Raw genomic sequence first — 25,115 nt, 5'->3', positions numbered from 1 at the left:
GGCTGGGAAGCCACAATGAAGCTATGACATAGATGGACACAAAAATGTCAGAGCACACAAGGATCAAATGGGTTGTATGGGCAACCATCACTCAGTTCTGTGGCTTCTCAGAGAAGTGAGAGCTTAATGAGAACTTGGTATCCAAGACATCCCTCATGGGCAAGGGAGAATTTGAACAGTCTGAGAGAACAAATATATTTGGATTGACAGGGCATTGTAGCTGGGTAGGTCTATTATGGCAGTGGATGCAGGTGGGTTCATGCCTGGCTGCTGAGAAATGGAGTCATTTCTGATTTGGAGCTCCAGAAGCAAAAGCAGCATTTCCCACCACTTCTGTTTATCTGCCTAAACACATTGTTAAATGAAATACAACAATGCAGCAGAGATATGGTGGTTGTGAACTTTAGGTAGAGATCTCCCTGTTGCCTTCTAATGATATTTCCCTAGCTCCTTTTCCTGGGAATGTGGAGTGTGACTTCATACTTGCAGGATCCATCCAGATAAGCTGTCAAAGGCTAGGGCTCTGCTGATCTAGCGATATACACCTGTAACTCAACTACAACCCATCCTCCTTAGGTCCAGTCTTTGTAGCTCACATATACCCATGTGCGCACACACACTTTATTGATTATGGAGAGACATGCTACAAAGATGACTGATGTCCCTTTAGTTATCTCCCTTTCTCCACCTATTTTCCCAATAGTACTTGTCACATTGCCCCGCCACCATCGGCACCATCCCCGTTCTGTTAGTCTCTCTCCCAGGACCTTTCCTCATTGTCTTCCCCTCCCCTACACGTGTTTTCCCTCCAGATCGCACTATTCCTTTCCTTCTGAGAATGTACTTCTGAGAATGTACATTTCAAATCAGCAAATTAAAGAGTCTCATCTCAAATCTATTCTCTTCATAAAGAGTAGAAGAAGGGGACATTGTAAATATCACTAAAAGATAGTCCCAACCTGGTAAGTCCATGGTTTCTCCTATGGCTCAGTTTTCAAGTTCTTACAGACCTAAGAATTTTCTTCAAGACACTTGCTATTCCTTCCCCATTAGCCAGTCAGAGCATATGATAAACTGTATTTACCAATCGCTATCAATACAATTGGCTTTTAGCTGGATTGAAGGCAAGGGGTAAAGCACGCTGTCAATTGCTGTCATTGCAACCTTAATGTTATAACCAGAGGGCATGGGAACATGGGGTGCCAGGACACGCAACAGATCAGAAATGTCACATTTCCTTATTTAGGACTACAACCCTGAGATTCACAGCCACTTTCCTGGTTGCACGGCTCACAGCTTCATATAAAGAACAAGCCAGATGTGCCACAGTTGATGATCGGAACAAGTGTGTGTGTGTGTGTGTGTGTGTGTGTGTGTGAAAGAGAGAGAGAAGGAGAGAGAATGTGTTAATGGGGTGGGGTAGTAAAGAGTGAATAAATTTATACAGCCATTTCTGACTACCACTACAAAGCACTGTATACTATAGTGCTGTAATGGCATAATCAAGGAAGAGGAACATGTATTAAGATACGTTCTGCCCATAATTAAATCCTCCCAATTATCCATTGTTATCCGCTTTGTGCAGATGTCTGAAATGTGGCTCAGAGAACTCAGATAACCTGCCCGAACTTGTACAACACAAGATCTCTTTGACCCTTGAGTTCCTGTTCTGTCCACTCTCCAACGCTGTTTTCAGAGTCCCCACCAACACCCCCACCAACCCACTGGCAGCTTTGCATTTCAATGAGGGAACTAGGTTGAGGTTGAACAGGGAGCAGCTATTGACAATGGCACCCCAGCTAATCTCCACCTGACCAGTGGTCCACCATGTTCTTTCTCAGGTTTGATAGACCAAACACGAGACACACCAGCTCAGCCACACCAGTTGGAGGAGACAAGCAAGAGGCCAGTTTGTACTTTCTCTCTGGCCAGCTCTGCAGCCTAATCCTCTTCTGTCCTAATGCTGGGATCACACACTCCCTCTCCCCCACTAGCCTTGCCTCAGAGGATAGCAGCACAGCTGGAAAAACAGATAGGTCTTTCTAACCTTCTCATGCGTGTGCTGTGGGGCCAGGTAGCTCTATAAATATGGTAATGGCTTCCCAAGCGTGTTTCGACTGGAAATGAGACTGTGACGCAGGCAATAGGATGTTCCCACCAATAACTGCCGTGGCAGCCTTGCTGGAGGGGACTATGCATCTGAGCTTCAGGGTCAAATGAACTCTCCCCATTCCCCTTGAATAGATCCCTTCTCCTCCTCCTCCCTCCCTCCCTCCCAATTAATCACCTGGACCCACCTGTCCCCTTAAAGCACTGATGATATCACCAAGGGATGAAGGCAAGCGGCAGCTCATGTTTAGTCTGTTACCAGGAGGCCCAGACTTGTGATGTAAAAAAATACACCAGCAACAACACAGCTACACTGATGTGTACAATGGGGAAGCAGCTTGACACTTCCCTGCCGAGAAAAACGACAGCTACAATAAAAGCCAAACGCCTGCTCAGTCTAAACAACTGTGTGCTCAAAGACACTCTGCTGTTACCAGCCTTTCCTCAGCTCTTCCTTCACTGACGAGAGTGGATGGTGACCACCACCCCCGAATGCCCTGGAAATACGGTCCGTGGAAAATGGTGCCTGGGATTCTAGACAGACTTTAGACAGAGCTCTTAACACGACGCTAGACACTTCCTTGCCTGTCACATGAAAATAATAGCGCTCTGTGTCAGGTTGTTAGATGATTCTGAAATCCTAGTGGAGGGTTTCTGCCTCCTCCATCCCCACCTGCTCTTTCTTGTTAACATGACCTTTCCTTTTTCAGGCAGCAAGCGGCCAGACCACCTGGCTTACACTGATTCAACACAGGGAGAGTGATGCAGGAGAGAAAAGGCTTTTGGAGTGTCCAAAGTCTAGGACTGGAAAGGGGATGACATGCTGGGTTCCTGGGACGTTTTATGGTGCCCTCCCGCTGGTGCCTGTGGAGGCCTTCTCGAAATATCGTCGCTACCTGCAGAAACCACAGTGCAAAATAGCTTTATGAGGCAAAACCATGACTCTTGTTCAAATATAAACTGAATGCACTTTGAGGCTTTTAACTCAATGAATGGAGAAATCAGGAATAAGCTACAGACCTGTTCCAAGGAGAATTTAAAGAGCAGACACATACAAAGGCAGTCAGAAGGCCGAGACGAATGTGTTATCATATGTGCCACTTGCCTGGAACTGGGAAGGTCTGAAAGTGCAGGGGTGAGGGAGGCAGCAGGACTTAACGGTACCTCTCTGGTACAAACTTCACCTCTGTGGCCAAGAGTTACTTCCATTACTCACATTACTTCCATTTCCTCAACTTTCAGAGCTGTGAAATAGCTCAAAGGCAATGAAAGGTGAGAACTGGAGAATCACATAACCAGAGGGAGTGCCGGAGGGTGTCTAACAGTCCATAGGAAACCAGTCATCATTTTTTTACTATTTCAAAGTTTTTAAAAATAATTTTTTTCTGATGAATAGATACAAACTCAGAGGAAGCCAATTATATGGAAATGTACTCATTAAAATGGTTTAAAACTTTGTGATACAGTAATACACCGAGCTCCTAATACTCTTGGAATGTTCTAAGTGATGAGAACAATAAAGGTGTCTTTTGTTATGTTAATAAAGTTACTTTTAAAAGTCGCCTAAAGATAGGGGCTGGTTGCCAGTGGAGCCAAGTGACTAGAGAATTGGAATTTTCAGTCTTACATCAAAATTGCCAGGAAACTCCCAGAAGCTAGGAAGAGGTTGCCAAGGGAATGTGGTAGGTCCTACTGATAGCTTGATTTCAAACTTCTAGCCTCCCAGTCTGTGAAAGAACAAATGTCTGTTGCTTTTAGCCACCGAGGTGGTGGCACTTTGTTATGGCAGTCCTAGCAATCTAATAGAGAGGCTTCCTAGAAGAAGTGACATTTGAATACATTTCATTTATTCCAGCCAGAAACACAAGATTTATTTGCCCAACAGATGTGGACCAGAAGGAATTGTTTCTTTAGTTTTTCTAGTATTTACAAGTCTGCATATTTTATATACACATTGGGATATTCAACTTCCCTTACAAAATGAAAACAGCCCTGTGTCCTATGAGCTGGAGTTCAGTGAAGGCTGTGCCTTCCTCAGCATCATGGGTGGGGTCTTGGGCGGGCCCTGCTTCCCTGCACTCTCGCACCTGCCCTCCGCACCCTACACCCCCTGCCTGGCATTGATCATGTAATAAATGAACGAACAGGGTCTAAGAGCTTAGCCAGGACAGAGTTCAGACCAGGAGTTTCTGCATATCTCCCTGGAGCTCCAGTGAACGGCACTGACTGCCACCTGTCCCCCAGAGCCCTGGCCACTTGCTGCGTCAGTGTCAGTGGGGGATGAAACCTCTCCCACTATCTGTAATTAAATCACCACTCTCCAGACATCCCCTTGGTCTGCAATTTATTACCCTGCCCTGGATCTCGTGCTCTTGCTGCTGAATTCCAATGTGATGGATCTCGAGTCCCTTATGAGTTCCACAATTTGCTCTTTAAGTGGAAACGTTTACATTTTGATCGCCTAATATGGTTCTATCATTTCTTCATCCAGCAGGATTTCAGGGCCCAGTACAGCACTCAGAAAAAGTAAACCAGTACTCCCTGCCCTCCTTCACCAAGACAAAGCCCAGGCCAAACCTAACGTGTCTGAGACGCCTTCCACAGTGGGTACATGAATACCCGGGATGGTGTGAATATCCATCCCAACTCAACATGGAAACAGGTGGAAAGACTTGGATCGGAACTTCAGCCTCACTACTTATTAGAAGTTTGGGCAAATTACTTGACCTCTCTAAATCTTATTTGTAGAATGGACATAAAAACAGTCTGTGGGAGAGATAGTAAAGGGTCAAGGGGTTCAAATGTATGTTGACAGAAGGAGAGTTGACCTCAGGTGGGAAACACACAATGCCATATACACATGATGAATTATCAAATTGTACACTTGAAACCTATTTAGTTTTATTAACCTATTTGCCCCAATAAGTTCAATTTATTTTTTATTTTATCTATTTTTTTATCATTTTTATTATTTGAATACAGCTGTCTTCACTATAGCTGTCCCACCAACACTTTCCCCGCCCCACCCACCCCCCTCCTCCCACCCTCAATCCTACCCCCTTTGGCTTTGTCCATGGGTGCTTTGTACATGTTCCTTGATGATGCTTTCCCTTCTTCCCCCAGTTATCTCCCTCTCCCTCTCCTCTGGTTACTGTCAGTTTGTTCTTTATTTCAATGTCTCTGGTTATACTTTGCTCCCTTGTTTCTTTTGCTGATTAGGTTCCACCTAAAGGTGAGATCCTATGGTATTTCTCTTTCACCACCTGGCTTATTTCACTGAGCATAATGCTCCCCAGTTTCATCCATGCTGTTGCAAAGGGTAGAAGCTCCTTCTTTCTTTCTGCTGCATAGTGTTCCATTGTGTAAATGTACTACAGTTTAATTTAAAAAATAAGTCTGTCACACAGGATTCTTATAATGATTATATAAGTACTGAGCACAATGCCTGACATGTAACAAGCACATTTTGAAGTTGGCTGTAGCTTTTACTATAATTGTTACTGTTACCAATTTCATGGCTACTTTTATTGTTGCTGTTGTTAATTATAGCAGAATGCTGCACTATAATGCTCCAAATAGGGTCCCAAAATTCAATTGCATAAAATAGAGGATCACATTATTATAAACTTTAAGAAAAAACCTTGAGTAAAATTACTATGCAGAAGGGTAAACTTGCCTATCATATTATATCTAAATTCATGTCATCATGACATGTGTTTTTTACAGTGTTTCTCTGAAGTGCATTTACTCTGCAGGAAAAAATACACCTGTTTGGCATCAGTTGGAGTCACAAGGCAGATCCAGTATCACAGGAGAGCCCTCCCTGGTCATTTGCAGAAGCCCAGAGCTGAGCATGGAGCTGTGAGCAATGGCTTGAGTCGAAGATCATAAAGAAAGATCACACTGCAGGGGCATACAGGCGTCAAGACAGAGAGACGTCACTTGGGATGGCGCCTCAGGCTGATGGAGATATAAAAGATAGGATCCCTGAATAATAATAGAGGTGACAGATAACCTTCTTTCTGAAAATTTGGGTAGCCTGTGTTCTCTTTAAATAGGAAAGCAAACGAAGCAGGGTTTTTCCCCCTCCACTTTCTCCTATAGTTATAGCATTCCACCTGAGAACTGCAACTTATCTATGCAAAATATGAGGCCATGTCAACACCATGAAGGATTTTAAATATAAACAGACCAATACAGATGCAAGGCAGAGTCATCTGTCTCCCTAAGGGACAACCTGTTTCATGTCACTCCTCTGATCGGCAAGCTTCAAGGGGTTCCCTGTTACCAAAAGAGCAAGGTCTGATTCCCAGGATGTCTGCATGCTGCCCAGATGTGGGAAAGGTAAGCGTGCAGGAGAATGAGGCAGCAGCCAACAGAGTCGAAATGCGGCATTTCCGACATCAGTGGAAACCTGACCCCTGTCCAGCCAGACACCGGTCAATGACCTGGGCCCCCTCAATCCATCTCTTTTCTTCTCCTAACACACCCATCCTATCAAATAATCAATCACACACTGAGCTCTTATCAATGGAACTCCTAAGTAGCTCTTGAACATGCCCACTGTTTCGCTTCCATTCTCTTTGCTGCTGCCATTGTCCTGGTCTAAATTCTAACTAGAGTACCATTCGGATCCTAGATCTCTCCCATTTCTCCCCCCAGATCATCCTTCATATTCATTTTCAGAATGGGAAAAACTCTGATTTGATGTGTGTGCTGAGAGAAAGTGATGGGGAGGAAGAGTGTGTCCACGAGAAACAAGGCTTGGCTAGAGAATAGGCAAATACTAATAACAGGTTACTTTTTATTGAGTGATTATTATGTATTGGTGCTGTGCTAAATGCTTTCTGTTCATTATCTCACTTAGTTCTCCACAAGTCCCATGCCACAGACAGGTGAGACTTGGAGGGTATGGTAAATGAGAGACAGCTATACATTTTTTTTGTTCCTCCCATTGAGACATGAAGTCTAATTGCCCTGGCTTTCCCCCAGGCTGTCTTCAACACTTGTTCCAGCAGGACAATGCAGCAGAAGTGGTGTTCTGGAACTTCCAACACTGGATCATGAAAAGCCTTTCTTAGAATATCCTCTCTCTAAAAGCTTTGAGCAACTATGTGAAAAGCCCAACAACACTGAAGTGGTCACTCAGTGAGAAGCCCAAACCACAGGGACAGGTCCTGGAACACAGGGTGCCATGTGCAGACAGACACAGGCCAAGGAGCACTGAGCCATCAGGTGGGCAAGTGAAGAAGCCCTCTGAGAAGTAGACTGTCCGGCTGAGGCCACACGGGTCCAAAGTGAACTGCCCAGCTAGGCCCGAGTCCTTGATCCACTAGACTGGGCTCAAAATAAAGTGGTTATTGAATGCCACCACATGCCAAAACATATAACCTGAACAGAGAAGTTAACTCACTTGATCCAAGTTACATAGATCTTGGAAATGAGTCTCAAATACACGTGGAATGATCCCAGACTCTGCACTGTCAACCAAAGGGCCATACTGTTCCCTCGGGTGGAGAATGTTGGGTAGTAAAGTTGGGAAAGTCAAATGCCCAGAGTGAGGAAGGGGGAATGGGGAAAGAGGCCAACATTGATCGAGGAGTTTCATGTAGAGTCATTGCGCTAGAAATAGGTTTTCTAATTTAATTCCTGGAAAAAAAAAAAAAACATTGAAAACAGGCATTGTTACCTCCATTTAATTAGAAAAAGCGAAGGAAAAAGAAAATCATGTTTCAGTAGAATTTGCCCAAGTGCAACATCCAGGAAGTCATGGAGATGGGTTTTAAACTCAGGTCCAAGTCCAAAGCCATCGTGATCACTGTCCTGGGTGGCCGTCTCCCGGAGTGAATTCAGGAGCAGGTCCCAGGGCTAGATCCTCCCGAAGGAAGATGTTTGTGCCCACAAAGGCAGGTTGCAGCTCCAGGTAGGCAGTGAGCATGCTAAGGTGAAGAGTGATTTATTCCACTTCAACATCAAAAGACAAAACTTCTAATTAAAAGAAGAGAGAGAAAGCTGCCAGAGATGGAGCAGGGAGCCCACACCATCTGACAGTTTCAATTTTCACTGGCAGTGCACTTTCACGGATTGATATTCTTTTCCTGCCGGCTCAAGAAAACCACTGGCTTCCATACGTCATCTTCCAAAGTCACAGGTGACTCCTGTTTTAACCCTGGCCTTGCCAGAAACTTCTGCAGCAATGATACCCACTGTGTTTCAATGGTCACTACCTGCTGTGTTAGAATCTATGGAAAATGCTTGCCTCTGTAATTCCACTTAACCCCCACAAAACCCTGTGGGGTGGGGACTACTAATGTTTTTGACTTAAGGGTGACTGGATGAAGTCCTGGCAAGTTCATCGGAATTGCTCAAGATCATAAAGCAAATATATGTCAAGGCTGGAATTTCTCTAATGTTTGAACCCAAACACTTATATTACAGCCTAACCATCTTCACCGGCAGAGACGTAAGGCTCCATACTTTTTACTTTGCCACACTTAAAAAAGAAATTGGAGACACGAAAGAATCCTGTAAGTCAGGGGTCCCCAACCAGTCTAAGGCCTGTTAGGAACCAGGCTGCCCAGCAGGAAGTCAGCAATGGGAGAGAGTAAGTGAAGCTTTAACTGTATTTACAGCCCATCCCCATCGCTCACGCTGCCAAGCCTGAACTCCACCTCCTGTCAGATCAGCGGAGGCATGAGATTCTCACCGGAGCAGGAACCCTACTGTGAACCGTGCATGCGAGGATCTAGGTCGTGTGCTCCTTAGGAGAATCTAGTGCCTGATGATCTGAGGCGGTGATGCCAGCGCTGGGGCAGCTGCAAACACAGATTATCATTAGCGTAGATTCTGCATTATGGTGATTTGTATAATTATTTCATTATATAATGCAATGTAATAATAATAGAAATAAAGTACACAATAAATGTAATACCCTTGAATCATACTGAAACTATCCACTGCACTCCTGGTTCATGGAAAAATTGTCTTCCATGAAACTGGTCCCTGGTGCCAAAAAGTTTGGGGACCACTGCTCTAAGTTATGTGCATGAGTGTATTGCCCTTACGTTATAAAGACCAAAAAGAAATTAACTCAGAACCATCCAGCCCATCAAATGATGGCAATAACAGCTAATGTTTATACCAGGCTTACTATGAGCTAGGCATTGCTAACTACTTTAAATATATTACTTAATTTTCATAATATAACAATAGTAATTATAAGTCCGATTATTATCCCCATTGTAGAGATGATGAAATTGACACAAGCTTGGTGTCACTAAAATCACACAACTACTAAATGGAAGCTCAGTGATAAAACCCATCCCTCCCACCTCCTGGTCTAGAGTATTGTTTCACTCCACCCACCACATCTTATCATACATCTGTCCTTTACTTAAAGAAATAGAACAATGCAGATGGGTTATTAGGCTGAGGGCCTTAGGGACTTGACATTAAAGCATTGGATATTGAATGCCTTAATTAAGAAGAGAGCATATTTGGGGCAGGGCTAAAGTGCAAAATTTAATGAAGCACTCAATTTTAGGAACAGCACTTGCATGACCCTGGTGACGAGAGGAAGCTCCTCCTCACATTTTGACTCTCAGGAACCTTGACCCCCAGGGTAAAGGGTCATCCTGGTTTTGGAGCATATTAGTGTTGTTCTCATGAGAGGTGTGAAAGATGTCCTGTGGGGGCTGTGATGGGAGACATCATTAAATACATCGATTTATCACATCATAGCACCAGACACAGGCACACCACTGTGGGGGAATCACAGGAGGAGCCTTTCTTTTGGACACTCAGCACTTACTGAGGGTCTTTAATTTCCCCAGCACTACTGATACAAAGAGAACCCTGGTCCTTCCTCTGGAGATGAGAGACAGAGAAGTCAAAGTCCTCCACAGAATCATACACTGAGCACCACGTGAGCACTGGAGTGGAGGTGTGCATGCCCGGAGTGCAGAGAAGAGCCCAGCTACATCCCTGAGTGTGGGGAGGGGGAGGGATAGTCTGAGCTGGGACCTGCACCATGTAAGGGCTCTTTGAGTCTAGCTAACTCAAGAAGAGAACAGCAGCAGCAAAACAAACAAACAAAAATTATTGGAGGGATATAGGTCTTGAAAAGAGGGAACTAGACTGTCCCAGAAAGTAGGGAAGAGGAACAAGTGGATAGTCTCGTCAGAATGCTGTAGAGAGAATGTAGCTCCAGTCATTTATCCAGTGAGTGCTACTCTGCATAAGACTCGGACTTTCAGAGAGTGTCTGAATGGCCTCGTAGGTCAGCAGTCCAGCCTTGGGCAGGAAGAGAGCACATACAGTGGGGCAAGTTCAGTTCAGTTTCTAAAAGGGAAACCAGGTGCCCTCATTCCCAGAATGAGGAGATGCTGAGCAGGCAAAAAAGATGGCTATTCACAGGGTGGAAGGAGGGATGGAAGAAAGGGAGGGAGGGAGGAAGAAAAAAAAGAGAGAGAGAAAAGAAAAGCAAGGCAACCACATTAGTTTCCTAGGGCTGCTGACACTGTCTCACATACCAGGTGGCTTGAAACAACAGAAGAAATTTATTCTCTCACAGTCCTGGAGGCTAGAAGCTTGAAATCAAGCTGTCAGCAGGTCTGTGCCCCCTCCAAACACCCTAGGGAAGAATCCTTCTTTAATTTTCTCAGCTTCTGGTGGTTGCCAGCAATTCTTGGTGCCCCTTAGTATGAGGCTACATCACTCCAATCCACTTCTGCCTCCATCACCACATAGCTTCCTTCCCTGTGAGAGTGTCTTCTGTCCTGTCTCTTCTTAGAAGCACACTGGCCCATTGGATTAAGGGCCCACCCTAATCCAGTATGACCTCATGTTACCTTGATTACATCTGCAAAGGCCCTTTTTCTAAATAAGGTCACATTCACAAATACTGGGTGGTAGGACTTCAACATATATTTTGGGGGGATGCACCCAACCCACAAGAGCAATCAGGTGGAGAGACAGGACTGTTGGAACTTCACCGAAGGACACAAAACGCTCAGGGAACAGTGACATATATACATGGCCAGAGACAGGTGCCCCCATATATACATGGGATAACTGGGAGCTGAGGCAGCTAGAGATCAGATCATAAAGCATGTTTGCTGCCTGACGAGGCAATTTAGCCTTCATGTTGCAGGCAGCCGGGAGCCCATTTTTTCATCCCGGGAGTGGCACAATCCAATCTGTGTCTTAAATGGCCTTCTGGATGCATTGTGGAGATGGGTGAGAGGGAACTCAGCAGAGAAAGGGAGATAACTTAGAAGCCTGGAAGCCATGAAGCAATGATTTGGGCTGACTGAGGAGTGGGCTAAAGGCAAAGCTCTTTTAATTTCCCCTCACAATGGCTTCTGAGAGGACCCTCATGTGGAGGAGAGGACATTCCAGGAGCAGCTCCCATTCTGGCTCCTGGAAGCAGACATCTCTCCTGCAGGACCTCAAAGACCTCCATCAAATCCTCCCACTCCTCTCCTTTGCCTCCTCTTCTTTGAATGTCCTTGAAAACTCTCCACCTGTCCCCATTCATATGCAAAGGTAACATGGATTGTTCTTCCTCTAATCCCTCTGGTCATTCATCCAGGCTCTTCTTCTCAGTGCCTCCACTCATCACATCTTTGTGAAATGTACTTGGGAAAAATGAATGTCAGGAAGCAAGAAGGGGAAAGAGAAAAGAATCTGAGATGTGCACCAATCAGCTTTTCCTTGCTTCATCCAGATGGGTGTCTGATAGAGCCCAGGTCAAGGTTCAGTCTTCAAGTGCCCCAAAAATTCAGGGTAGGTGAAGGTCAAATGTATGCAGAGATGTTAAAAATATTACAGAGAAGCTTCCATTAGATCAGAGAACAACAACAAAAAAAGGACTTAGCATTTAGAGAAAGCATTCTTTGTTTCACATGGATAGAAACTGGGGCTTGGAGAGATTCAAAAGTGAGACTCAAGTTACTCTGTGAGCACACTGCTTTGCTGAACTTGGACCACTAGACAGGTTTCCTGAGATCCTGTCAAGAGTTGGGTGCATCTGTCTCAGCACTCACTGATCCAGACATACTGAACTTTTTTCCGTTCCCAGAGCACCCCCTGCTCTCTCAGTTCCATCCCTCCCACCCCATCACCCTTAGTCCTTCAGATCCTAGGTTGGAGATGACATCCTCCAAGGCCGCCCCTCTCCTAGCTCCTCCTGTAAACACTCTTGGTGTGACCAATGCTGGGCTTCACCTGCCTCAACCTGAGGAATATACTCATAACAGCCTTGCCATGGACCTTTGAGCCAAAGTTGGGCACAATCACCTTTGGTAATTCCTTCCCCTTCCTGGGCCTCAAGTTTTCCATCTCTAAAATGAATGGTCAGGCTATACTATTTTCTGAAGTGTTTTAAGATGTCATATAAGGAGGAAAATATTCTAACTCAAAAACCACTAGATTAAAGAAAGTAAATCAAGTTTCCGCATTGCAAAACCACTTCCGCAAACCCTGATCATGTTTCTATGCCCTGGAAAGCTCCAAGAGGGAGCTTTTATTGCTATTATTGCTATTAGTATTACTAGTTTTAGTGTTTTTCTCTCCCCACTTTATATAGAATTTATATAAATTCTTGTTGTTTACTATGCACCAGACTCCATTCACTATTCTAAGTGCTTTCTAAGCATCAACTTATGTAATGATCTTAACATTCTGAATGAATTATTGCTGTAATGTTGTAGATGAGGATACTAAGGCAGGGAGAGGTTAAGAAATGTGCCCAAGATCACACAGCTGGGAAGTTGGAGAGACAAAATTCAACTCAGGGTGGCTGGGTCCCATGCCTGTGCTCTTAACCACTGGATTTCGAAGAACTGATGTTCCATAGAGCATGTACAGAGGGGAAACATCTTCAAAGTCTCCGAAGTTCTCTGAGATTTCACTTTGGGAGTTTTCAGACACGGTTCAAGGAACTGCTGTACTACCCTTACTATCGGCATCACCCACCCATGGCACTGACACCTGGGTAGCCCACTCCTCCACCTCTGGGACTGGGCACCCTGGGCTACCACAAGCTGACCAAATAAAACATGAAAACAGTGGTGGAATGACCACCATGAAACCTCCTCTCCTCAAATTTTGAATCAGCCAGGCTCACCCTGTCCCCTGCCCAGTCCCCTACCTCCGGGCTGCTGAGGTCCCAGCCTGCCTCCCACAGGACGCAGTGATGTGTTAGGATAGCTCAGTGAGGAAAAGAGATACCTGTTCTCTGCGTCTCTGACATTTCCATACTCAGCCTGTGAGAGCAGAAGACAGGAGTCCACCAGCCCCAGCAGGAAAATGCCTGACGATCTACAGAGGCTTCTAGGAGCCCCATTCCTGTGCCCACCCTTTGGTACCTTCCTCTGAATCTTTGCTCAGCTGCTACTTCTGTGTCTCTGGTCCCCAGACAAGGATTTAAGTGATCTCAAGAAGTAAAATTTTCTCAAGCTTCAAGGATCTTGGGGATTGTTTCACTCTGCCCCATCATGTACACACTGGGAGACTGAAGCACACAGAGTGGGAAGGGACTAGGACCTTTCTGAGCTGATGGCAGAGTTAGGACAACTAGAATTTGCTGACTTTGAGCTCAGTGTTCTTTCCAATAATGCAGTTGTTTCTTAGATTGCTCAGGAGGGAATGAAGAACAATTGATCCAACTGTCTCATTTCACAGATGGGAAACAAAAGTCCAGGGAGAAGAAAAGACATCCCAAATCATGACCCATGACCTTGCTTTGGTGATTCCTGCTCACACTCTTCCCTCCTGAGACTGTGAGTGCCATGAAAACAGAGTCCTTGCTGGCTTCACCGCCACACCTGGGACACGACTGGCACAGAGCAAGTGCTCAATGAATAATAGTTAATGGAAGATGGATCTAAGACCAAATGAATCAAGACATAGAAAAATGAACAGATGAATGAACTAATAAATAAATTCACTTCTCTTAAGGTCTTGGTCCCATTTGAGAAGAAGTGCCTAGGGACGTAACACTTTCAAGTTGTGTTCACTCCTGATGTCAGACGTCAAATCAGCTTCCCAAGTTTTTCTAAGCATGTGATGTGATGAACAGAGAACAAGCAGTCGGCATCATCATAGATCTGGGAGGATGGACCACCACAAAGGTGCCATGTTTACCTTTCCAGGTTACAAAGGTCTCTGCAGACCCATTATCACAGTAATCCTCAAGACAGCCCAGTGTCTTAAGATACATCATGCCCACTCCACAGACACTCCACAAATAAGAAGACTGAGCACCACAGAAATAAAAGATCTATCCCCTGGCCACTCAGATACCAGGGCAGGGTCAGGCTTGGAATCCAGTTTCCCTCTTGGCCGTGCTGTGCCAGAGACTGTGCTAAGGCTATCTTGTGTACCATTAAACTAAGAACAGCTTGTACTTTTTCCAAAAAGGAACCTAGAAACAGCTGGTATCACTGTGCTGGGACCCTGTGGGCTCAGAAAGAATTTAAACTACAGCTCCAAGGACAGAGCTCATTTCTCACTCTGTCTCATCAGGAGTGGCCATCAGCGCCTACAGCAGGGAGCCTGCCTGTCATCCACTCACACCTCCTTCTCACAGGTGACAGCCCCACCAGCAGCTCTGTCCCACATCTGATGCCAATTTCTTAGAGACAAATGGTGGGACTTTTTCTAAGAAACTAAGATCTGCTGTTTGTTCAATCAATATTTGTTGAGCTCCCTGCTGTGTGTACCTATATTTGCTAGGGAGTTTGGGGAAGAAGAGAATGAACGGTCCTATTACTTGCTAAGCAGGACACTAGATAACTTATATACATTATCTTCTGTATTATCATTTGTTACTGCTGCTGTTGTTGTTATTATTTAAGGCTATCTTTTATTAAACATTTATGCTGTTCTAGAATTTTATCAGGCACTTTGCGTTTCTTATATAATGATGATTATGATTATACAGGGTTGAACAGTGCCCCCCAAAGTTCATTCCCATTCAGACTCTCAGAATGTGATCCTCTGTGGAAATGGGGTAATTGTAGGCATAACCAAATTAAGATAAGGGGATACTGGATTAGGGTGAGACCAAACCCAATTACTGGTATGCCTTACACGATGAGGGAAGTTTGAACACATACTCGGAAGCCTTTCTGCCAGCTCTGAATACTCAGTTTTTACATCAAGCAGACTCATTAAATATCTCTCCAAATAATTTTAGTTGCATGCTAAAAGGAAATCTATCAGTCACTAAGAGCTCAGTCCTAGTTGATCACAATTTACTATGTTCTGAGCAACACTGCAAGCCTTCTACTTAGATTAACTAGTTTGGTCTTTGCAGTTGTCATATATCTGTTATTGCTCATTTTACAACTGAAGAAGTTAAATACCTTGCCCAACATGACATAGCTAATGGGAGGCAAAGCAGGGATTCCAACCCAGATTTAACTACACTGCTATGAAGAACACACATTTTCCCTCTTATTTGCTTGTGATCTAAGTCTATCACTTATCTCTCCCCAAACTTCTCAAGAGATGGCCATGTCGATGACCCTCTTGCATTGTCTAGAAATGTGCCTCACACTTGTCAGCTGGATCATCAATCCGAGTTGAGTGATTAAACACAAAGCATTTCTCATCTGTGAATCGTGAATGAGCATGCCTGCTGCATTTAAGGCCTGTGAGAATGCAATGAAATAACCCACATAAAGTGTCAATCTTGCAACCAGACAAATAGCAAGTGTTAGCTGCTGAAGCTGCATAAAACACAGGCCTATCCTCCAGGAACACATCTTTAGAAGGTGATAAGGTGTTTGGAAGAAAAAGTTTACTATAAGACATAACCAAAAGCTTCCTTAAAATTAGATAGAAATTTGATTACAATGATGGTTGTACAACTCTGTAAATTTACTAAAAAATCATTAAATGGCACACTTAAAATGGTACATTTTATGGCATGTAAATTATATCTCAGTAAAACTGTTGAAAACAATAGAATGGAGAGACCAATGGGAGAAGGTGGCATTGAGGTCCCAAGATCTGGGCCATTCTGTCCACAGGAGCCTACAGATAGAAGCCTGATGCCTGAGTGTTGCAAGGGTCCATGAGCCCTGAGGGGAGGTGGGGATATATGAGGTTCAAAATACACACAAATGCAAACTGTATAATCAAAATCAGTTCACACAAATGCAGCCTGCATAATCAAAGTACATTGTTTAATTAAATGTCTCTAAAATCTAACATTATTATCAACTATGTCAAATATGGGTCTATCTTGAGAATTTTAAGGAAATATATTTAGTGTGGAATATGAAGATATTTCAAAGAGTTTCCCAAAGTAAGAGTGGCCAAAGTCTACAAAAGCTTGCAATGACCCTCCTTATAAATACAGTCCCATCCAAGTATACCATGAATTTTTTCAGCATAGTGCAAAGGTCAGCAAACTTTTCCTGTAAAAGTTTAGACTAAATATTTCAGGCTTCATGAGCTATCTGGTCTATATTGCAAGTATTTGACTTGGTTCTTCTACCCTGAGAGCAGCCATAGACGCTGTGTCAATAAAGGTGTATGGCCACATTCCAATAAAACTTCACAAAATGAACAGCTGGTCAGATGTGGCCTGCAGGCTCAGTGTGCTGACCCCTGGCTGAGTGGCGGGACACCGTGCTGGAGCTCTCCCGGTTCCACAACTAACACATTCCACAAGTCTAGCTAGGTCACTTCTTTGGACTTGGCTTTCTCATCAGGAAGTAAGGGGAGGAGTTTACTTTGAAACAGTGCATCTCCTCCAGATACTGGGAAACTAGACACCACCAGGTTTCAGAAGGAGCAAGCAGTGGGCTGCTGGAGGGGGTGCTGCCTACCCCTCTATTTTTTTCTCCTCCACACAGGCAGAACAATCTAACTCTCCTGTTTGCTCCCTCTCTGTCCTCTCTCAGCACCCAAGCTTCCTCTGCTGTCTCCTCTTGAGCACAACCCATGAGGGCTGCCCCTGCCATTGTGGCCGTAAGGCTTTCTAGCACCCACGTCCCCATCAACTGGTTCATTCTCTGACCATGAAAAAATCCTAAGGCAAGAACCCAATTGGCCTACCTCATCTTGAGTCAGCATGAATCAGAGGTCACTGTGGAACATGAGATGTGTTGCCTTCCATTCCAGGGTCCACCTTGCTTAGTCCAATCATCTGCTGCCTGGAGTTGGAGAAAGAAGAAGGAAAAAGGTTAAGTCCAAGACATGGATGTTTAGGAGCCCATCTTTAATTCTCCATGGATTGTATTTCCCCACATGCCAAGAGGTCCTAAAGTTAAGCATATAAAATATGAGCTTTATTAGGATGAAGGGGTGCTATCATCCAGTTGTGTTTTCCCTCAGTGGCTTTAGGAAGTCACAGAAGCTCCCTAAGTTCTAGTTTCTTCATCCATAAAATAAGCACAATAATTGTTTTGTTAACTGTGTATGCTGAAAAAGAGAAATACAGTGGATACTTACTATGTAGCTGCTTCTCTTACTATTATAAGGATAATGCTGTCTAGCCTATTTGTGTAATGTCATTATTAATCTCAAGCAATTCAGTTAAACATTTATTGAGTATTGACCATGTACATGAGCGCCATCATTCATGAAATGTCTCTGAGAAGTGTTCAGCCTGGACTCATGTCTGAGTTCTGCTACTGCTATTATTGTTGTTATCATCCTGTGTCTGGTGGATTGGCTCCAGACAGCTGGGCCGACACTGCACAAAACAATCTGACTTAGAAATTCTTGGCAGGCAGGCAGGCAGAGCCAGAGCCCTGCAATGAAAGTAATACAACTCTAAATAGATATCCAGGGGACTTTTTTTCTATATTAAACTATTGATTTTTCATAAACTAAGAGTACAAAAGGCCAGTGAAAACAATTGAATCCCAGAGCACAATGCCAAAAAATGAGACAGCTCTTTGTCCCTTGTTGGCCACTTTCATGAAGTGACTTTGTTTTAGAGAAAAGATAAAACTCCTTTATTTCTAGGAAGTAAGTGGAAAAAAGGAAGAAATGGAGGGAAGGAGGGAGGGAGGGGCAGAAGGAGGGTATAGTCTAAAAAAAGACATAAACTGGAAGACAGGAAACCTAAGTTCTAGCCTATCTCAGCCACTGAGCAAATTCCTCCCTTCCTTTCAGAGACCAGGAGGTGAAACTTGATGCTATGTTTGGATAGTTTAGGACTCTGTTGTGGGAAGGGAACAGGGAGGACAGAAAGGATGAATAATGGAAGAGAAGCTGAGAGGACCCACAGTGGACTGATGAGGACAGTACCAGCTGGACTTACTCATTTAGCTTTACCTAGATTCCCATGTGATCCCAGAGAATGTTCTCAAGAACCTTGGCTCCCAGCCAGTAGGGAACCCTAGTAGTGGTCACTGAAGCTTGTTCAACTGAAGGAAGAAGCCTTATTTGATAAAAATAAGCCAAAGTATGAATAAAGTTTCTGGACCTTGGGAGGGCTGTACAAGTGAAGAAGTCTGAAGTACAAGCTCATAGCTTTAGGACAAGCCCTACTCTACCCTGGATGTGGAAGAAGGGCAAGCCCTACTTCCACCTTGGGTGGAAGAAGTAGGGGAGACCATTCAGGGAAAGCTATGGTCCATTTCTCTCCAAGATTGGCACTCTCCTATCTCTGCAGACTGAGACTGAATGGCACTCACTGAGCATCAGTTTGGTACTCCACATGCATGGGCTCATTACAGTCTTCACTGGGAGTTGAGGTCATGGTTTCTACTTCATGGAGATGTTGGAGGCAAGTCACTGCTCCAAGCACTGAGCCTAGCATTATTTAGAGACTAAGGACAAGATCACTTTTCTACTGCTAAGACATTTTGTTCATGGGAGTCACATTTGTTATATGCCAGGCACTGTGATGAAGTTTATACAGTGTCATTATTTACTCCTTATGGCAATCCCAGGACATAGGCAATCACATTTGATGTGTCATCATTCCAGCTTATCTCTGGAATCAGCATGAATAAGTAAAGCCTGGGCTACTACCCTTCCCAGACACTGCTGCTCACCCAGCCATGGCTTGTGGGCCAGGAGCTCAGAGATATTCAAGGATCTGGGACCATCTGTCTGATGTTAGCACATGGGTGGGCCACAGAAGTCATCTGCTTTCTTTCTTCCTTGTGGAAGGGAGAGAACAAGCTTTTGGAGGGCTGGCTTTGTGGGAGGAAACTAAACATGCAAGCAGATTCCATCTGTCCACCTTGGGCTCCAGTGCCATTGCTGTGCTCATTCCTTAGCCATGACAATCCCATCACATGTCTGTACTCCTCACCGACGCCGAAACTCTCACTCATAGTTAAATGCTGAACTCAATTCTCACCGCTTCCAGAAAGCCTGTCCTCAGCATTATCACTGTCCATGAACTCTCTTCCTTCTGACATTCTAGGACATTCTTACTTTAAAAATTTATTTTAACATAGATGAGGGCTCTTAGCCCCATTTACAAATGAGCTCTCAGGCTTATTGCAGCAGTGACTCAAGGTGTCATTATGATTGTTAGTTGGGGTTACTCTAAATGCAGACCAAGGAGTAAGGATTGGAGTACAAGTATTTCATTTGTGTGGGGACATAAACCCAGTAGGAGAATGGAGAGGTGAGATGGGGGAAAGGAAGGCAACCCATAAAAGGTGGGATCCTGAGGAGTAAGCTCCCCATGGGAATTTAGGAAGCCAACACAGATTTCAGAGTTGTCCCACCCAAGGAGCAAAAAGCTGGATACAGGATGTACAGAAACTCCTGTTAAGCATCATGCAGTGGGGTTGTTCCATCCTCCTGTGTAGATGAGAAAAGTGGGTTTCAAGAAAGAAAGATCTCAGTTGAAAGTCAGGCCAGGAGCAGGTCAGGGAGAGCAGACATGGGCAGGACACCAACTGCATCTACCATATGCCTGCCTCTCTAACTTATCTCTACAGTCAGATATTTGAGCCACGAAACAGGGGTTGCTGAGGAAATGAAATAAGCACTCATCACACATGTAAGTTGTTAGCACATCTAAGCAATTAAAAATATTGACTGTCATTTTTTTCTAACCAACACTAGATCTATATCTGAGAAACTCAAGGCACTTACACTTCCTACAAATGGGAAAACTGAGGCCCGGAATCATCTAAGGACTCCTTTGGAGAAGTGAGACAGTTTAGCATTGGAACGTGTATGATTCTCCCAAGAATACAATTCAAGGTCACAGAAGTCCTTAGATCAACATGCCCTTCGTGTAAAGGCCCTTTTCTACTTGAGATAACACAGCTATGACGTGACTTCATCAGTGATTTCTTACTGTCATTCCTTCTAAGAGAGTGGCTAATGAGTTTGCTTTATTTATATGGGCCAGGGGGAGGACAATTATTCTCCTTAGTAGCTCAATAAACAATGATTTTACTTAGGACAGGATGCTGCGTATGAGTTGATCGTGAATAAGTAACTTCCTGGCAGATTTTGAGCAAGCTCATGAGCTTCTTTGAGCCTTAATATGTTTCTCTTTCATTTTAAGTATATAACTTAACTAAAATTTACATTTAGTAAGATTCATTTTAGGTATGCATTTTTATGAGTTCTGGAAAACATGTAAAGTCATATAACCACCACCAGCATCAAGATATAGATATTTCCACCATCCTTAGACATTCCCAACCCCTCTCTATATTCTGTTCCTTCCCCTGGCCCCTAGTGCCAGGCAAACACTTGACCTGACTTCTGTTCCCCTAGTGATGCTTTCTCCAGAATGTAATGTAAATGGAATCATACAGTATGGAGCTTTTTGCTTCTGACTTCTTTCACCTAGTATCATGCTTTTGAGATTCGTTCAGGTTTTTGTTTGTGTTGGTTTTCTATTTTTCATGGCAGAGTAACACTCTACTGTAAGCATTGCAATTTGCTTAACCATTACCATCATGGACATTGAATTTTTTCCAGTTTTTGGTGATTATGAATGAAGCTACTATAATCATCCTCATACAAGTCTTTGGTGAACATGTTTTTATTTTTCTTAGATAAATACCTACAAGTAGAAATGGCAGAGTCATATGGTGTTATGAACTGAATTGTGTCTCCCTATAACTCATATGTGGAAGTCTTAACCCCTAGTACCTTACAATGCAGCTGTTTCTGGAGATAAGGTCTTCAAAGAGTTGCTTAGTTAAAATGAGACAGAGCTCATGCTAATCTAACTGGATTGGTGTCCTTATGAGAAAAGGAAATCTGGACACACAAAGAAGCACCAGGGATGTGCACACAGAGAAGACGGACCATGTGAGGACCCAAGATGAAGGTGACTAATGTGCAAGTCCTAAATAGAGGCCTCAGGAGAAGCCAAACCTGCCGGCACCTTGATCTTGGACTTTTAGTTTCCAGAGCTGTGAGAAAATAAACTTCTATTGTTTAAGCCACCCAGTCTCTGGTGTTTGTTATGTCAGCCCCAGCAAAAACAAATACATATGACAAGTGCATGTTTAACTTTATAGGAAACTGCCAAAATGTTTTCCAAAGTGGCTGTATCATTTCGCATTCTCAGGAACAATGTAAGACTCAGTTCCCTCCTCCAATCCTACCAGTCTTAGTTTTCATTCCCCATTTTAACAGCTATACAGTGATGTCTAATTGTGGGTTTAATTTGTATTCCTTTAATGACTCATGGTGTTGAAATTCTTTTTAGTGTTTATTGTTGCTTTTGTTATTACCGTAGCTCTTCTTTGGTGAAATGTGTGTTGAATTTTTTGTCAATTTTTAATTAGTTTATTTTCTCATTAATGACTCACAAGAGTTCTTTCCATACTCTAGATACAAGTTTTTAAAATCAGATACTTCTTTGTCCCCTCTTTATGCCTTCTCTTTTCATTGTTTAATGGTGATTTTTGAAGAGCAGTAGTTTCCATGAAGTCCAACCTATGATCTCTTCGGTGACTCCTGCTTCTTATGTCCTAAGACATCTTTTGAGCACCAATGACATTTCTGCTCTGCTCCTCCATGCCTTAATTTTCACAGGGGCAATTCCTCATTGTTGAAATCATGCGGAGCAGGTGAGTCTATATAAGTCAGGGATGAAGGAATAGATGTCTTCTTGGCTAACAGACCTAAAGCCATGTTCATAGCTGCCTTCCAGCTTTATCATTAAATGGCAGTATCTTGATGGTCTGTGCCAGTTTCCCCTGAATCTGGAGCCAAGCATGGAATAGAGAGACCCAATAATAGACAGACCCAATGTGCTGAACTCCCTCAACCACCAACAGGAGGCACTTGTGAATGGTTGGAAGAATGCAATGGAATTTAATCTTGTAGGTACTAAAAATCGGGAGAATTGTGGTGAGAGACCAGGCAAGAGCCAACCCAGAAAAGATTTAGACACAACAGGACAAAGTCTGGCCTTTATCTTAAAGTCATTGCAAATCCACCAAAGGGACTCAAAGGTAATACAATCTGATTTGTATTTTAGAAAAGTCATTCTGGCTTCAGTGTACTGAATAAATTAAAAGGGAACAAGACTAGAGGGAGGAAGACCAGTTAGAAATTGTTAGAATAATCTTGACAGGAGATGGATTGACAACTGAGGGTGGGGCCGTGCCAATGGGAGTGGAGAAAAGTGTAGAGATTACGTTAAATCTCTCTATTATTTGGAAATACTCCCAGTGCCTCATTAACTCTGTCCTTAACAAAACAAAGAAAAATGTTAATCGCTACCATTATTGCTAAAACATCCTGGATCTTTCTTGATGTATTTACCACAATGGCTAATTATACTCTAAAGTCATGGTGCCCAATGGGCAAGATAAAACTACTGGTGGTATTTATATAGCCCCTTTCTCTGGAAGGGAGGAGCATGGCTAACAATCAAGAAACCACCCATAACTCAGACAAAGAAATTTCTCTCCCCACTTTGAAGATCTGCAAGTTGAGCAGAAACTGCAGGAAGTGTATTATATGTAATATTATTTTCAATATTATTGAGAACTTACTATGTGCCAATCACACCTTAAATGTTAGCTCATTTCATACCAACCCTGTTGAAATAGATATGACTGTCTCAACCTGGAGGCTGAGAAAATCAAAGTGCAGAGGTGGAGTGACTTTTGCAAGGCTCTGCAGCTAGAAAATGGGAACAAAATGAGGATTTGAACCCTGTGCTCCTTTGGTTCCCCGATATGTTATTCCTGGCCATTGAAAACACTATGCTTCCCATCAATATGTCATACTCACACAGACAAAAGTACTGTGATATCTTTTGGAGACATAGAACTAAAATAACTTAAGGGGATTAGCATTCATATGTCTTGGTGTTGGGATTTTTACAAACATCTTTATTAGCATTCTCCTTAGGGAAATATTGATATTTTTAACTGATAAAGAAAATGCATGGGTATAAAGAAATGGTGCCTTGTCCGAAAGCCAACAAGAATCAATCCATAAAATTTTAAGACAATTAAGAGAAATGAACTGAGACTGGAAATTGTATTTCTTAAGGGAACAAAACCATCCCCTGGTCTTAACAAGGGAAAAAAAGATTTTCATTGGTATCCATGGTTCTTAAATAGGTGACGTGTTATGAATCTCTTTTAAAATATAAGGTGCCATTATAGACTGTCTCTCCCACAAAATGCACAAAATATAAAATTTAGTATATAATTTCAAGTACTTTGAAGAACTTCCCCATGCCTCCTATCTATAAACTCCTGATCCCAAAGTATTATGCAAATATAAATATTTAGTTTAAGTTGCTTTTAAGTGAAAATCCACCACACTAAGAATCAGAAAATCTGGGCTCCAGTCTCAGTTCTGCCCAGTTCCCCAATGAATCATGATGACCCAGACTCAGTAACTTACAAGAGAAGTGTTGTTTCTTGAGTGTTCATGGGTCAACTGGGGAATGGCCATTCTAGGCTGAATTTCACTAGAGAATATCTATTCCCCATGGCTCTCTTTCTGGAACCAGTGGGCTAGCCTAGACATATGCTGCTGATGATAACGACAGAAATTCAAGACAACAAGCAGAGACACATGAGACCTCTTAACACTCACACACAGAATGAGGACACTGACCTACCTGCCATGTTCCACACAGCCAAACCCAAGGTAAAGGAGTGGAGAAATATACCCTATTAGCTTTCTATGCTTTGCAACAGATCACCGTAAACCTCAGTTTAAAAGAACACATATGACCTCATAGTTCCCATGGTCCAAATGTCTAGGCAAGGTTTATGTGCATTCTCTGAAAGACTATATTTGAGGTGTCAATCAAGGCTCAGTTCTCATCTGGAGGCTTAAATGGCAATCCATGGACTTCCAAGCTCACTTGTTAGTCAAATCTATTTATTAGTGGCTGTAAGTGCAAGAACTTCAGTGTCTTGCTCAGCTCCTAGAAGCTGCTCATAGTCCCTTCCTTACCAAATGGACCTCAACAGAATACATACTTGTTCATGGCAGCTTGTTTCTTCAATGTCAAATGCAGAGAGAGGGCAAGTCTGCTGGCAAGGTGGGGTCTATATAATGTAATACAATCCCATAATCACATTCTTCACCATTGCCACATTCTGTTGGTTAGAAACATGCCACAGGCCCTGCCCCCACTTAAGTAGAGTGAATTACACAGAAGTATGAAGACTAGTGAAGAACCTTAGGGTTCTTCCACCATCCAGCCTGTCTGCCACAAACCAATTAGAGTGAGATTTGAGGCCAACAATCAATGTACCATCCCATTATAGAGCCACAGGAAGCAAAGGGGAGTCACAGTAGATAAGACACATAGGAAGGTATCTCTATCTAAGTAATATTTGGGCAGAGATGTGAACAAATAGACCAGTGGTACAAAAAAATAATTTGGGATTTCTAGAGTTTGGGAACTGTAGGAAATATACAAGAATTGAGAGCAGAAAGTATGTTTTAAAATGGACTATCGCTTCAGTCTATTTTCCAGTGATGGCCCAGACACCAGGTCTTTTCTAATCTTCCAATTAAATTGACTGCTTAAATTGCCATGCCAGAAACCCATCCTCCAGACAAAG

General features: G+C 43.3%; 1 protein-coding gene across 4 annotated transcripts in view; it reads right to left on the bottom strand.

Moving 5' to 3' along the window:
• BRINP1 (BMP/retinoic acid inducible neural specific 1) overlaps positions 1–25,115 on the bottom strand; it is a 491,421-nt gene that overhangs the window by 367,679 nt on the left and 98,627 nt on the right. For all 4 annotated transcript variants that reach the window (XM_053656104.1, XM_053656101.1, XM_053656105.1 and 1 more), the window contains one exon: positions 17,182–17,279. The gene's annotated coding sequence lies outside the window, so the exon portion shown is untranslated. The remainder of the gene's footprint in view (positions 1–17,181; positions 17,280–25,115) is intronic.

Source organism: Artibeus jamaicensis, unplaced genomic scaffold (assembly GCF_021234435.1).
Source record: "Artibeus jamaicensis isolate MK-2021 breed Jamaican fruit bat unplaced genomic scaffold, CSHL_Jam_final scaffold_1964, whole genome shotgun sequence".
NCBI classification, from domain to species: domain Eukaryota; kingdom Metazoa; phylum Chordata; class Mammalia; order Chiroptera; family Phyllostomidae; genus Artibeus; species Artibeus jamaicensis.
The sequence above is the reverse complement of the archived record's forward strand: the minus strand, read 5'-3'. Positions and strand labels throughout refer to the sequence as shown.